Consider the following 15909-nt stretch of genomic DNA (forward strand, 5'->3'; position numbering starts at 1 on the left):
CATTGAAGCCCAGCACAGAACATCTAGGGATGCAGAGGCCAGAAGGACCAGGAGTCCAGGGAGGCTGTGGACTTGAGAGACACAAACATGTCTCGGCCTCGTAAACAAGCCAGAAGGCTCAGGGTTCTCAATGGCTCTCCCACTGCCCTCCCCCAATCCATCCCCAAGCCAGCCGGTGCGACTGCTTAGTACCTTCCCTCTCCACCTCCCGAGCCACTCGCTGCCAGACTCCTACAAGGGCATCCTGAATGGCCTGCCCGCCTCCAGTCCTGGGCCTCACCCACCCGGTCCATTCGGTCCAAGGTTCCCAGAGTCAGCTTCCCAAAGAGCAAGGGTCACATCACTGCCCCACCATAACCTTTCAATGGCTTCTCAACAGCCTCCAGGATAAAGCCCCAGCTTTGGGATGTGGCTCCCGACTTCCCCTGCAGCTCAGGGCATCCCGCCTCACACAGCAGATTCACCGGTGCTGAATCACTCAGTTCCCAGCACAAACCGTGCTGTTTGCACCATCCACCCCTTGCTGAAGTGGCTCCCTACACCTGGGACTTCCTTCTCTTCCCGTCCCTCTTTTTCTGGCTAATTTTTATTCATTATTTAAGATTCAGCTCAAGGATTCCACCCTGGAGCGAGTCTTCCTGACCCTCTGTGCAGGGTGGGGTCAGGTGTCCCCTTTGTAAGTACTCAGTGATACCTTATTTCGCCTGGGATCACACAAACCACACTGGCTCGCATTTACAGCACACGTCTGCCCCAGTCATGAAGGACAATGCCATTGTACACCACGTAGATGGCACACAGTAGGCACCTACTAAAGAATGAGAGTGGGCACAGGCACGGACGATGGGAGGGGCAACAGATAATATGGGTGCTCAATGACTCAAATAATGAACTACAACAGGAAGAATCAGGAAAGGTATCACAGAGAAGGGGCATTTGAGCCTTTCTTTAAAGAGCTGGATATTTGGTAGGTGAAAAAAATAGCAAGACTGCCAAGGTATAAACATGTACAAGTTGGTGGTGATTTCAAATAGGGTGCTGGGCTAAGCACGGGGTTATTAGAGGAGGGTATAGCGGACCCAGAATCACTCAAATGTTATGTGACATGGCCAGACCCTTGTGTTAAGACTGGGTGTAGGGGCTAACAGAAAACTCAGCTCAAAAACAGTCTCAAAGTAGGGTGTTCAGTGTCTTATTCCTCCCATCTTTCTGTTCAGACACACTCAACATGTTCTCCCTAGCAAGGCCCCCTCATGGCCCCAAGATGATGGCCATAGTGCCAAGTATCACATGCCAGCCCTACTGCGTCCCATAGCAAAGGGCCCATGGTATAGTCAAAGTCATGGTTTTTCCAGTGGTCATGTACGGATGTGAGAGTTGGATCATAAAGAAGACTGAGCACCAAAGAATTGATGCTTTTGAACTGTGGTGCTAGAGAAGACTCTCGAGAGTCCCTTAGACTGCAAGGAGAGCAAACCAGTCAATCCTAAAGGAAATCAACCCTGAATATTCATTGGAAGGAGTGATGCTGAAGTTCCAATACTTCAGCCACTTGATTCAAAAATTGGAAAAGACCTTGATGCTGGGAATATTGAGAGTAGAAGGAAAAGGGGGAGACAGAGGATGAGATGGTTGGATGGTATCACTGACTCAATGCACATGAGTTTGTGTAAACTCTGAGAGATAGTGAAGGACAGGGAAGCCTGCCGTGCTGCAGTCCATGCGATCACAAAGAGCTGGACATGACTCAGCAACTAAACAACAACAACAATAGCAGGAGAGGCTGTTTCTTTCTAAATGCCTCCGTTTAAGATGGGAAAAAACCTTTCTCCATCCCCCCTGAAAATTCCCCTGTATATTTTACAGCCAGACCCATTCCTAAACCAATCACTGCCAAGGGGGACAAGACCATAGAGGTTCACCACTGGGGCTGGGACTGATCTCTCTCAATGTCCCTGGAGGGTGGGCTCCTGAAGATCAGTGTTCTGTCAGCAAAGCAAAAGGGCAAAGGCTGTTGATAAACAGTCAACAGTGTCTTCTACGACTTCTTACCTGCCTGCCCCGAAGTACACCATTAAACCAAGTGTAACCTGCAAACATCCGGCATCTCCACCCTTCAGCCGTTCTATTTTAGGTCAGAGGAAGTAACTGTCCTAGGAGAGGAAACTGGCTCAGAGCTATGACGGGAAGGTCTATAAACACTGCAGTCTGCTTTTCTGGATCCGGAGTTCTGTGACAGCCGGGGGTAGGAAATAGCAGGGATGCCTATGTTCCAGAGAGAGACCCCGGATGCTGTGGTATTTTACCTGAGAGTTTTGCCTGTCTCCTTGCACAAATATTTAAACAGATATTTTCCTTAGGCCTCTCTTTCCTTAGGGACAATGAGGCCTGGCGTGCTGCAGCCCACGGGGTCGCGAAGAGTCAGACACGATTGCGTGACTGAACAACAGGCCTCAACAATAAAAAAATAACCAGCACAGAGGCTTCCATCGTGGCTCAGTGGTAAAGAATCCACCTGCTAATGCAGGAGTCACGGGTTCGATCCCTGGTCCAGGAAGGTCCCACATGCTGTGGAGCAACTAAGCCCGTGAGCCACAACTACTGACGTCCTCGGGCCTAGAGACACGAGGAGCCACTGCAAGGGGAACCAACGAGCCACACCCAGAGAATAGCCCCTGCTCGCCGCTACGGAGCAGGGAAAACCAGGAAAAGCCGACACAGCAGTGAAGACCCAGCACAGCCAAAAAGAAAGAGTAAAAAGAAACTGATTAATTAAAAATACCCAGCACATTCCTATCAGAAGGACTGTGATCCGGCTACTCTCAGCCTTGGAGACCCTTCCTCACTCCCTCCGCATACTAAGAGCCCACCCACCCTGGATCATAAATTCTTCGAGCACGTCTTCCCCAAAGGTTCCCCTTTCTGCCCCCCTGGGGTACTCTCCTTTCCCTGCACACTCACGGCCATCCATGCCTGTGTAGCTTTGCTGTGGTGAGGACGGACATCAGTTCAACTGCGAACAGTTCCGCATCTTTCTCTTCTAATCAGCTATAAGATGCTCTAGCCCACGGACCCTGAGTTTTCACCTTTGTCTCCCAAGTGCCTGGCACACAGCGGGATATACAGTAAAAGTGTGTGCAGGGAAGAATCTATATTGAATTGGTCCTTGCTTTTTTCCTTCCCTTGTTGATCCTGCAAATAAGAACTCATTTTTCCTTCCCCTGTTGATCCTGCAAATGGAACCCACTCACTTTTGTTTAGAACTGATTATGTGCCTGGCACCACTTTCTGTATATTAATATATGGCTTGGTTTAACACCTTTTTTAAAAAACCTGCAAGCAAATTTACAGGAGAGGACACTGATGACCAGAAAAGCTAAGAGAAAAGTGAAAGGCAGATTCTCCCAAGGCCACGTGAGGAATTAGGGTATGGAATTTAAGTTCAAGTCTTCAGAGACAATGGTCAAGCGTGGGCAGTGAACACAGACCGCCTCACTTAAAATCTTGCCACCTGTGCGGTATATGACCACAGGGAAATTAGTCCCCGTGTGTCTGTTTCCTCCCACATAAAATGAGGAGGAAAAGAGTACCTGTTTCACAGAGTTGTTACAAGCGTTAAATGAACTCATAGGAAAGCTGCTTAAAGCAGTGTTTGATGTGTATTAATGTACGATAAGGGCTTCCCAGATGGCGCTAGTGATAAAGAACCTGCCTGCCAACGCAGGAAACATAAGAGACAAGGGTTTGATCCCTGAGTTGGGAAGATCCCTTGGAGGAGGAAATCGCAACTGACTCCAGTATTCCTGCCTGGGAAATCCCATGGACAGAGGAGCCTGGCGGGTTATAGTCAGTAGGGCAAATATTAGCTATTGTTATTGATCCCGAGTCCAGTGGTTTTCCCACTGTATCATGACAAACGCTCCTACTTACATCTACCAAATCAACTCAGGCATGAGAGTGATCTGACCAAAGGACAGACCCCACAGAGATCTTGAGTTCCATCATCCAGAGGACTGCCTCAGAAAACAGCACAGAAGCAACGCAATGTACAAATTCCACCCCACAAGGGCTCCCGGCTGCAGCTCAGCCCTCATTTGTGGGATCTGGGGGGGACCTCCCAGGGGAAAGACACAGGAGCCATTCAGCCACCCCAGTGCCCAACTACTGTCCATACGCCAGGGAGTAGCCCCTTAGTCTGCACAAGCTTTGAGGACCTGAAATGCCTGCAGCTCTTCCCTGGAAAACCCAGTGCCCACGGTGGTGATGAGACAAGGTGGGGGCGGGCAGGGAGTCTTCAGAACAAGGCGCAGCTGGAGGGCACATGGCCCCTTCCACCTTGAGGACAAGAAAGCCCCCTTACCCTCTGAGATCCCCCTCCTACATTCATGATCTCATGCAAGCCGGCGAGGAGTTGGGGTCAGGACAGAATTATCACCACCTTGACATGGGTGAGGAAGGGCGCTTCCAAGAAGGTAAGTGACTGCTTCTAACAGTCACATCACAGTCAATATCTAGTCAATTTCCAGACTAGAACTCTGGGCTTCTGAGTCACAATTCAGTGCTCCTTTCCATTAGTCTGTCCCCAACATCGGTTATTTGTCTTTTTCGATACATATGGTTCCTTTCTCTTTTCCTCTCTTCTTAAATACCCGTTGTCTTCTCTGCACTGAGAGTTACAAAGATGAACAAGACATTTGAAGGCCCAGCTTATTCCTGCCTCCCCAAACCGCTGGTCTGCAGGGCACACACAGAAAGGGTTCCAAGTGCTTGCTGCTCCGAGTCACATCTTTGCTACTGGTCTGATAAGGATTCTGGTTTTCTTTTCTGGAAATGGCAGTTTTTACATCTTTGTAAGTGTTCTTTCTTTTCCTTGTTTGCAAAAGACTCAGTGTATTAAGCTGGCTGGTCTCCGCTTGGTGCCTGCAGGACAGGACAGCTGAGAACCCTCCATAAGGCCACAACCTCGCAGAGGTCCCAGCCTCCTTTGAAAGTGGGCCAAAACAATTCCTCTCTCCAGTGCAGAAAAATGACAAGAAAGCGCATTCTGCTTCGGGGTAAGGATGGGGGAGAAAAAGGCTTCTGTGCAAACTCTGAGGCCCTGAGTATGGATGCAGAGCTCAAAGATACTGGGGTTAAAAGCAGAGACTGGGGTTAAAAGTCTCCAGCTCAGCAGCTACCACATCAGCGTTTCCAGGATCTAGACAACCCTCAGCACCTTGGCTGAAGCACAAAACCAGCTCTGTAAATCCTCTTCTGCTACCCAGGAAAGGCGGGGTATGAACCACCATTTTGCCATTTCCTCCAAATGCAGGAAATGGGAAAATAGGCTCCTCCAGAATTAACATAACAGGGTAGTCTGAAAAAGAGTATTGGTGCATTTTAAAGCAAAGATATGAAATAAGAATGAAGAATTCTCATGGAAGAATAAGACCCAAGGATTCAAAGCCAATGGATGGGAAAGAGAACCAGAGGGAATTTCCAGAAGTAAAATGGAGAGTCGTCAGAAACAAAAACTCCACGATGAGAAAATTGAACAAACATGGCGACACAGAAGCCAAGGCACTGGATCCCGCCTCCCCGCCCAATGCCTGCCCTTGGCCTGTGCCTGGCACAGGGGGACAGGAGGAGTAAGCCAGAGCCCCGACCCGGGCCCCTCAAGATGCTCAGTCTGAAAGGGAGGCAACCACACCAGCAAATGCGTTTCCATACGGGACGGCGGTGATGACGCTTGCATTTCTGCACTCCTCGTGTGGGATGCTTTTCCTCCATGATTTCAGTTCAGTACAAAAAAGTGTGAGGACGCCAGGAAGGTGGGGTCCGTAGCAGACCCCAGCATCTTCTGGCTTCCTCTGGGCCATCCTGAACCAAGGTCACAATCACCATGGAATGTGGAGCCCTCTTATATTCCCCCCCTTCAGTTTGCAAAAATACTATTTGGAAATGTCAATAAGAATAGTACAAGGAACACACATGCCCTTTACCCACCTTCATCAATGGTTAATATTTTACTCCCCTTGCTTTTTTTCCTTTTTTTTTTTCCTCACATGTAATTTTTATGTATTCAGAAAATACATATAATTATTTTCTGAACCATTTGAGGGCAAGTTGCCTATATGATGGTCTTTTACTAGAGTGCCTTCTGCATTTCTGATGAACTAGGCAGTTGGGATTAACAGATGCAAACTGGTAGATACAGAATGGATAAACAATAAAGTCCTACTGGATAGCATAGGGAATTGTATTCAATATCCTGTGATAAACCAAAATGGAAAAGAATATGAAAAGATATATATATATGTATAACTGAGTCAGAAATTCACACAATGTTTTAAAGCAACTGTATTTCAATAAGAAATATGATTTGTATTTTAATTTTTTTAACAATTAAAAAGGGACTATAGCTGCAAGAGGGACAAATGGTCTATTTTGTTTTATTAATTTTTATTGCAGTACAGTTGCTTTAAAAATGTGGTCTTAAGATTCTACTGCATAGGAAAATGAATCAGCTACACTTATAAATATATATCCCCTCCCTTTTAGATTTCCCTCTCGTTTAGATATCCCTCCCACTCGAAAGGATAATTATTTCATTACAAAACTACAATGAAACAGGCATCCAGTATCATTCCATAGGTGAGAGTTTTATAAAGGCAGATGCCTTGCTGGATGAGTCTTGATGAGGGAAAGATGAGCCATCCCCCAGAAACCACAAACAGGCTGGACCCTCTCCTTCTTGTCCTGCCCACGGATGCCTGGCATGGGCCTGGTTCTCGGGAAGCCCTGCGACATCTGGAAGATTCACTAACAGTCACACTTCTTTACTCCAAGTCTAACCAGACTTCCACCTGGTATCCCTCTGTTGCAGAGACACTGCTTGCTAATTTCTGTTTTTCTAACGCTGTACACTTTCGCATTTCCTGACTTAGACCGGTAGAGGAAGGGGAAACGCCAAAAATACTACAAGACCAGCTAGTTGGTGGCACTTCCAAGGGATGGGGGTCGGCAGGGGAAGCGCGGGCAGTGAGGGACCTCGGTCTCCCTGCACTCGGCACGCCGCTGGCTGGCAGAGCTGATGGGGCCCCCCTGGCACTGAAGGTCTCCGGACACCGTCTGTTTCCGGGGAGTAGCTGGGACAAGAGCCCATTTTTTTCCAAATAACAGGGAAGGTGTTCGCAATCTGGTCTTAATCAGCCCCTCGCAGCGACGCGGAAGATGGGGTTGCCTGCCACAGGCCACGAGGAGGCCGGGCCTTGGGATGCTTTTTCCCCTTTCAGTTCAGACTGATTTGTCCTGATCAAACCGCACACCCTCTCCTGACTTCTCTTAAGGCCAATGGCCTGCTTTGGGAACAGGAATGGCTGAGTCTGGGGACAGAACCATAGCTCAGGAACTGAGGTTTTAACTGTACAAAAGGCACACGTGTTGGGGTCCCCGCCATCCCGAGAGATCAACCCCAGGCAATTTTAAAGAGAGGACTAACCCCCTCAAGTCTCCACTCCTTCCTGGGAGAGGATGCAGGGTAGGGGGGCTGGGGGAGGGTGTTCATGGGTTGGTCAGTTTAACTGATTCATGAAGTGAGGTAAAAAAAAGTGAATGTCCTGAGTTGAAAGTGAACAGTCTGGCCTGCAGCCTGAAGGATGCGCAGTGAAATGAATCCTCAACTCTGACTCCCCACATAAAGCTGGGCATCAACAAGACCTTGAATGGAGGAATGAATAAATCTCAATGAGACAGTGAAATACTTGGAAGGGCAGTGAGGATACAAGTAGAGACTGACTTCCATCCAGGTACCACTACCTCCAGGAAGATGTCCCTGGCTTCCCCTCCCTCACTGGGTTAGGGGCCTTGCCCCACAGTCCCCATAACATCTTCCCCTACCAGCCTGCAAAGATGTCCACGTCCAAATCCCCAGGAATTGTGAATGTGTTAGGCTACACGGGTCACTGGCAATGGGGAACTAAGGCTGAAGATGGAAATAAGGTTACTAATCAGCTGACCTTAAAATAGGGAGATGATTCTAGGGTTTCCCAGGTGGCTCAGTGGTAAAGAATCTGCCTGCAATGCAGGAGATCTGGGTTCGATCCCTGGGTGGGGACAATCCCCTGGAGGAGGAAATGGCAACCCATTCCAGTATTCTTGCCTGGAGAACTCTATGGACAGAGGAGCATGGTGGGCTACAGTCCTTGGGGTCCCAAAAAGTTGGACACAACTAAGTGACTAACACTTTCATTCTCGATTATACAGGAAGGCTGCTATAATCAAAAGGGTCCTCAAAAGTGGAAAAGAAGAAAGAACCAGAGAAGGACTAGGACCAATATTGCTGGTTTTGAAGGAGGAAAGGGTCAGGAGCCAAGGAATGCAGGAAGCCTTTAGAAACTGGAAAAGGCGAGGGAATAGACCATTCTCTAGAGCCTCCAGAAAAAACAAAACAGAGTTCTGCCCACACCTTTACGTCAGACCCATTTCAGACTTCTGACCTCCAGCAATGAAGGAGAATAAACTGGGGGTGTTTTAAGCCACCCAGTTGGTGGTAATTTGTTATGGCAGCAAGAAGAAACTAATACACTATTTATCATTACGTAATACCTACACATGCATACACTAACATGGGCTTCTCTGGTGGCTCCGACGGTGAAGAATCTGCCTGCAATTTTATTTATATGCCAATCTCTCCACTTCTACTCTTTGCCCCCTGTGATCCACTCTTATAAAAGTAATCTCCTTAAAATGTCAATCAGACCCCACTCCTGAGCCTACATTCATCAGTTCCTCTTTGTACTTGGTGGGGTGATCGTCCGCGGCATGATGCGACTTGCCCCTGCCTCCCTCTGAAACCTCACCCTCACCCCCCGAGCATGCTCCCCGTCGCTCCCTTACACTGTCCTGCTCATCGCCCCACTTTCCTCACTCCCGGGATCACATCAAGTTCTTTTGTGCAGAGAACCCTGCATACTCTGAGCTCCCTGCGTGGAATGCCCCCTCGCCAGCAACCTCTTCAGCCAGGACAGTTTCCTCTTGATTTTTCAGTCTCTGAGAGGCCTTTCTCTGGCAAAACTAGGGCCATCCCTTCTCCCCATTCCCCTTCACTTCAGTCATCATTTCAATCCTGGGTGTTTCTTTAATAACAAGCACTAGCATCTTTCATTCATTAGAAATTACCTGCTCCTTTGTTCTGGAATTCGAGCCCCAGGAGGGCGAGGCTGGGTCTGTCTTATTCATCACTGTATTGTCAGGACTTCACCCAGTGCTTAGCACGAAGCAGGTGCTCAGTACAGCCCTGCTGAATCGACTAATTAAAAGAGAAAGCGCAAGGCTGACCCTGAGAGATGAGGCTGGAAATAGAAGGCCTTGAACACAGGATCCTATCCATCTCTGCACTCCCAGCACCTCCCACAGGGGAGACACTTAGCAAACGTGCACGAGATGAATGAAAGAATGACTCAGGTTCCAGATGAATCTGAAAAGTGCTGTCCTTTCTGGGCAAGGTTCCCAAAGAAACAGCTCCCTCTCCTCCTTGGGACTTCTTAGGAGGAAGCAGACCCAGGGCACAGAGCAAGTGCTCAATAAATGCTAGTGTCTCTGTCGCCATTGCTGACACGAGAGCTCAGTCACATGGCCCAGAGAAAAGACCTGTTCTCCAGCCCACGCAGACATAGTGGCTGGGAAAGAAGTGGGAAGGAGGTACACAGGAGGGAAAAACGAGAGCGGGGACACGGGACCCAGTCAAAGACACTGAGAACTTAGAGTGAAAACACAGGAACGATGAGGCTCCAGGTAACACAGGCTCCTGTCTTTCCTCTAGACCTGCGGTCCCCAGCTCTTTTGGCACCAGGGACTGCTTTTATGGAAGATGATCCACGGATCAGAAAGGGGGCGGAGGGCAGAGTTCAGAATGATTAAAGCACAGTCTGGATGGTTTGGGGTCCTATGAGAATCTAATGTTGCTGCTGATTTGACAGGCAGAACTCAAGTGGTCACGTGAGCAAGGCGAAGTGGCTGGTAACACAGGTGTAAAACTTCTACCCTGAAACTCACCTCCTGCTGTGGGGCCTGGCTTCTAACAGGCCACGGACAGGTACATGGCCTGGGAGGGTGCGAACACACCTGCTCTGGACTTTAGCCACCTGGGTGCAGTGTGGAGATGCCCGCAGGCAGGTGCATCCTCAGGGAGGGCAAGGGAGGGTCCTTTTTGAAAGTACGCATTCATGTGGGGGCCTGCAAAACTGTGGCTGAGTTTGCAAAATCTGGCTCACTGTGGCTGGTGAGGAGTGGGGAGGTGGAGAGAATTTCAATTTCCTTCACCAAATGGCAAGCTTTCGAAAAAGTCCTTTCTCTCCAACATTATCACATACTAAAAATGAAAAACCAGCCCTTTGGAGCTCTCCTAGGGAGAAAAATAGATGGGCTGCCGAGCTCACAAGATACAGGGGGGCTGGAAATCAAGCCTAGAGAACATCACTGAGTATATTACGTGCTAAGATACTGCCCTTTTCCGGACCTGGGGGTTTCTACCTCACACAAAAGAACAGAATAGAGAAAAGTCATCCCCCATAGACGAAGCCACCCATTTTATATTTCAAATCCATTTGCTAGGAAAAAAAAAATCCATTTGGTGACTGAAGCTCCAAATCCATTTAGTGACTGAATAGTAGGGGTTAGGGAATCTTTTCTCTAACTCTTATCTCAAAATAAGCAGTTTGAGGTAACTGCATATCTCAGAAATAGCAGCAATAACAAATAAGACAAAACAAGAGAAGACACTAAAAATGATGACAGTTACAATGCCAAGAAGACATATTTCCAAACGTTTAATGGCTGACACAGACCAGAAACTGACAGTGTGAGGAGCACTGGACAGGGAGTCTGAATCCTGGGCATGTGACTTTTCCTAAGCCTGTCACCTCTCCTGGCTGCAGGAATAACAAGAAGGGGGCTGCAACAACTCCTCTCAAACGTCCTGTTTCTTCCTAAACTGTTGAGATTTGACGCTGCCAGAAGATCTGCATCTAAGATCTAACTGTTATAAGATGAATCTCCAACTGCAAAACAGGAAAGCCCTGGGCTGCAGTCTGATGGAGAGACAAAACTGGCCTAGATACTGAACTATGTTTTACAATCCTGAACATTACTCAGCAATCCGTGCCCGGCTGTCATTCCAGGATCCAATGTGCCAAGACAACCTGACAGAGTCTACGGGGAAAAGTGGGAGAAAGTTCTTGCTCTCTCTGATTAGTGCGGGTAAAGCTGAGGTCACGCTGAGGATGGTCTGAAGTTGGCCCTCCATCCGCCTGTGCTAGTGGAAAAATTAACTATTGAAGGAAACCGCTTTAGGAATGCCCGGGAAGAACACTCGGGATGTATGAAACCGCAGAATACCAGACGCCAGAGAGTTTCTTTCTTTTTTTTTTTTCTTTGAAACTTCACGTCGCTCTCAGAAAATGCAGCAGGTCTCCAAATGGTACAAGGAGAAAAACACAAGCCACTTTCCTGGCTTCCCGGGAACAAACCCCAAGCCCCGAATGCTTTTTTTTTTTTCTTTAGTTTCGTTCGCTGTAAGCCAAGTGGCCTAGGGCCTGCCTGGCAGCGCCGAGTCCCAGCTGGGGCCGGGGGCCGGGGGCCGGGCCAGCGGCTCCAGAAACGGCGGGGAACTTTCCTCCGCCGCGCCCGAGACAATGCCGCGGTCGGCTGGGAGGGCGCCTGATCCATGGGGCCTGTACCCATCTCCGGGAGGGCGCGCCAACCCCTCACGGGCGGTCCCACCCTCCCCACCCCCGCCCCTCGGGGGGCGCAAACCCCCAGCCCCCGGACGGCCGAGCCCGGCCCTGCGAAGCCCGCGGCCAGCTCTCCAGCGCGAACGGAGCCGGGACCCGCCCGGCGCCCCCGTGCCGGCGCCTCTCCGCGCGGGAGCCGGGCAAGGGGGTGCCGACGAGACCCCCGCGCGGCCCCGCCGAGCCCGCCCGAGCTCCCCGCAACTCACCGGGACCGGGCGGGCCGCTGGGCATTATTCCATCGTGGGTTCGGTGGCGGCTCCCCGGCGGCGGCGCAGACGCCCGCGCCCCGGCTCCCCTCGGCCGACCGATAGCGGCTCTCAGAGCGGAAAGCGGGCGGCGGGAGCAGCCGGCGGGGCGGGAGGCGCGGGCCGGGGGCTGCCCGAGCGCAGAGAGCCCGCCCGCGGCGGCGGCGACGGCGGCGAGGCGCGGGAGCCGAGCGCGGCGCAGGAAGGGGCGGGCGACCATGTGCCGAGGGGAGGAGGCCGCAGCGACGCGCGCGGCTCGGACAATCCCGCTCGGCGGCGGAGGGCGCGGGCTCCAGGAAATCCAAACACTTCGACAGGAAATCGGAATCCTGACTAAGCATTCCCGGCCCGGGGGCCGCCCCGCGCCGGGGGCTCCCGCCTCGCTTAACCCTTGGCCCGCCAGCACGCAGGAGGGGAGTGGGGGGCCGGTGGGCTCCCCGACATCGCACGGGGAGCGCGGCAGCAGGACACCCAGCGGCGGACCAGCGGGGTCTCCGACCCCCCGACTCCGGCATGCGAGCTGGGCCAGTGTTGGGCCTCCTATCTCTTCGGCCCCACACTCGCGCTGGCCTGCCTCCTCCCTGCTCAAATGTAGAAGGTCGGATTTGTCCCGATAAAACCTTGGCCTTGGGAGGTGCCTTTCTAAGTCCCCCGACACCAGGAAAGGACCTTTGGCCTCTCTCCCATCCTGCAAAGAATGAACTTGAAATCTCCGAGCCGTTTCCCCTATTTTTCATCAAATAAATGACTTTACCTGACTACCACCCTCCCACCCCTTTCACTGCGTCCGCGTTGCTAATTTCCTCATGCTTTGCCCAGTGCCAGGGGGGCAGGACCTTTCCAGGTCAGGATAGTATACAAATGGTATGGACAGTCATAGTATGAACTTTGGGCTCTGACCCGGGTTGGAATCCACACTTTGCCTTTTTTCTAACTGGGTTACCTTGGGTAAGTCACTTAACTTCACTGAGCCTCCGATTGCTGAAACGTGAAATGAGGTGGTCATATTGCTCTCATAGGTTTGGTTTGGAAACCAATTGTTTAGACCGTGACTGACACATAGTAAATGCTCGAATAAATGATAACCACGATTGTCTTTACTACCACAAGAGACATAGGAGAGAGGAGGGTTTTAATTGATGGAGTGTGTGCTGTGCATTATCTATACCTACTTAAAAAGCTTCCAAAGCTTCATTTCCGCCCTTATCACCTAGTGATTTTTTTTTCTTTGCAGCATTTCAGAAACTACTGTCTGCAGAGGAAAAGGTTAGTGGCTATGGTAGAATCCCTTCTGGTGAAATTTGAAACTCCGAAAATGCTACAGAATTTGGTATTTTGCTCTTAACCTGAGACTCAGGACACTGTGGGGGTTTGTTAAGAAGTCTGGAGAGGTATTAGGAAGTTTGAGAAAACCAAAGTAAATCTCCATGCAGTCGGGCCTGGACTAGGTGGGCCAGTGGGAGTGATTCATTGTGGTTTTCCACGGAAATGCCACATTTGGGGTTTTTCTACCTGGAGGATGCAGCTTGGTGGTTTTGCTGTAAGTGTTTCAAATTCCTTTGAAACCCAATCTGACTTTGAAGAGGGAACAACATACCCGTGAGTGAAAACCAAACTTGAAATGAGTCTGACAGGCACTGGAAGCTGGGTATCAGCTCCTCAACCTGTAAGTAAGGACCAAACATCAGTTTTAGACCCATTTTGTCTCTTTTGTGCAACTCTTTTATCAGTGGCCAGAAGCAGTGGGACAAGCTCCTGGTTTGGCCCTGGGAGTCCAGGGTCCTGCCCCCAGCCCTTTGCACCTGCTTTTTCTTCTGCCTGGAAGAATCTCTGCTTGACTGTTCATGGCACTCAGCTCATAGTTCAGAAGTCAAGTCCTCAAAGGGAACTTTCCCCAACCATTGGATCTACTTGACTTTGACACTCACCTCTCCCACCCCCACCTCTTCTGCACATTACATGCCCTGTTTCATTGCTTAATAGCCCTTGAAAAAGTGAACGTGTTAGTCGCTCAGTCATGTCCAACTCTTTGCAACCTCATGTACCGTAGCCCATCAGGCTTCTCTGCCCATGGAGTTCTCCAGGTGTGACTATTAGAGTGGGTAGCCATTCCCTTCTCCAGGGGAACTTCCCAACCCAGGAATCTAGCCCACATCTCCTGCATTGCAGGCAGATTCCTTACCCTCTGAGCCACCAGGAGGCTTTCAAATGGGAAAGCCCAGTGTAATGGAAGAAGTGTCAGACACCTCTATTAATGGTTCAGGAAAGTTAAAACTATAAGTAATTAAGACTGTCAGACAAGTTAACTGCAATCTCATTGATACAGTCCTAGCTACTTGCACCCTCCTTTGTGCTCCTGCAGCACTTCCATTCATTTAAAGAATGTATCACATTCTACACTTGCTCAGTGAGTCCCCTCCTAAGTTAGAAGGCAAACTCTGAGTTGGAGGGAAAGGAAAGGAGCCTACATTTATTGACCACTTACTCTGGTCAGGTGATTGCAGCCATGAAATTAAAAGACACTTACTCCTTGGAAGGAAAGTTATGACCAACCTAGATAGCATATTAAAAAGCAGAGACATTGCTTTGCCAACAAAGGTCCGTCTAATCAAGGCTATGGTTTTTCCAGTGGTCATGTGTAGATGTGAGAGTTGGACTGTGAAGAAAGCTGAGTGCCGAAGAATTGATGCTTTTGAACTGTGGTGTTGGAGAAGACTCTTGAGAGTCCCTTGGACTGCAAGGAGATCCAACCAGTCCATCCTAAAGGAGATCAGTCCTGGGTGTTCATTGGAAGGACTGATGCTGAAGCTGAAACTCCAATACACTGGCTACCTCATGCGAAGAGTTGACTCATTGGAAAAGACCCTGATGCTGGAAGGGATTGGGGGCAGGAGGAGAAGGGGACGACAGAGGATGAGAAGGCTGGATTGCATCACCGACTCAATGGACATGAGTTTGAGTAAATTCCGGGAGTTGGTGATGGACAGGGAGGCCTGGCATGCTGCGGTTCATGGGGTCGCAGAGAGTCGGACACGACTGAGCGACTGAACTGACTGAGCTGAACTGACTCTGGGCAGAACTCTGAGCAAGATGAACTTGAATTCATTAAAGCCATCACTAGTTAAGGGCTTCCCTGGTGGCTCAGTGGTAAAGAATCTGCCTGCCAATACAGGAGATGCGGGTTTGATCTAGGAAGATTCCACATGCCTCAGAGTAACTAAGCCAGTGCACCACGCTACTGAGCCCGCATGCCCTAAAGCCCTTGCTCCCAAAACAAGAGAAGCCACCGCAGTGAGAAGCCCACGCATCACAGCTAGAGACTAGCCCCAGCTCGCTGAAACTAGAGAAAAAAGCCCATGCAGCACAGCCAACTAAAAAAAAAGTCACTAGTTACGTGCTCAAAAATCTTCTGGGCAATAGATTTGCAAAGATGTACTGTTCTTGCCCTCCAAGTAAGTTCTATTTAGAAAGCAGAGAAATGATTATTCTTACAGAGGTATGCTCGTGGTGTCACAGGGAAGTCCTCCCAAATCAGTAGGGAGTGGGTATCTTAGTTCAGGCCCACATTTATTTCTCACAGTTCTAGAGGTTGAGAAGTCTGATGCTGACAGATTCTGTGTCTGGTGAGAACCCTCATCCTGGTTCACAGATGACCATCTTCTTACAGGGGCAAGGGGTTGCTCTGCTATTTCTCTTATAAGGTCACTAATCCCATTCATGAGAACCCCATCCATTCTGATGACTTAATCACCCCCTAAAGGCCCACCTCCAAACAGCATCACATTGCTGGTTAGGGTATCTCAACATATGAATTTTGGAAGGGGTTAGAAACTACTTCCAAGAAGTGGGTGCTCTGAAACTAACTTTCTAGGAAGAGGTGGAACTTATCTAGG

At 49.8% G+C, this 15909-nt stretch overlaps 1 protein-coding gene across 2 annotated transcripts in view; it reads right to left on the reverse strand.

Annotated features, from left to right (window-relative positions):
- The window catches only part of ASAP1 (ArfGAP with SH3 domain, ankyrin repeat and PH domain 1), a 327644-nt gene extending 315548 nt beyond the window's left edge, over nucleotides 1–12096 (reverse strand). For both annotated transcript variants that reach the window (XM_043483127.1, XM_043483126.1), the window contains exon 1: nucleotides 11978–12096. The gene's annotated coding sequence lies outside the window, so the exon portion shown is untranslated. The remainder of the gene's footprint in view (nucleotides 1–11977) is intronic.
- Nucleotides 12097–15909: the final 3813 nt, after the last annotated feature.

This window comes from Cervus canadensis, chromosome 12 (genome assembly GCF_019320065.1).
Source record: "Cervus canadensis isolate Bull #8, Minnesota chromosome 12, ASM1932006v1, whole genome shotgun sequence".
Taxonomy (NCBI): Eukaryota; Metazoa; Chordata; class Mammalia; order Artiodactyla; family Cervidae; genus Cervus; species Cervus canadensis.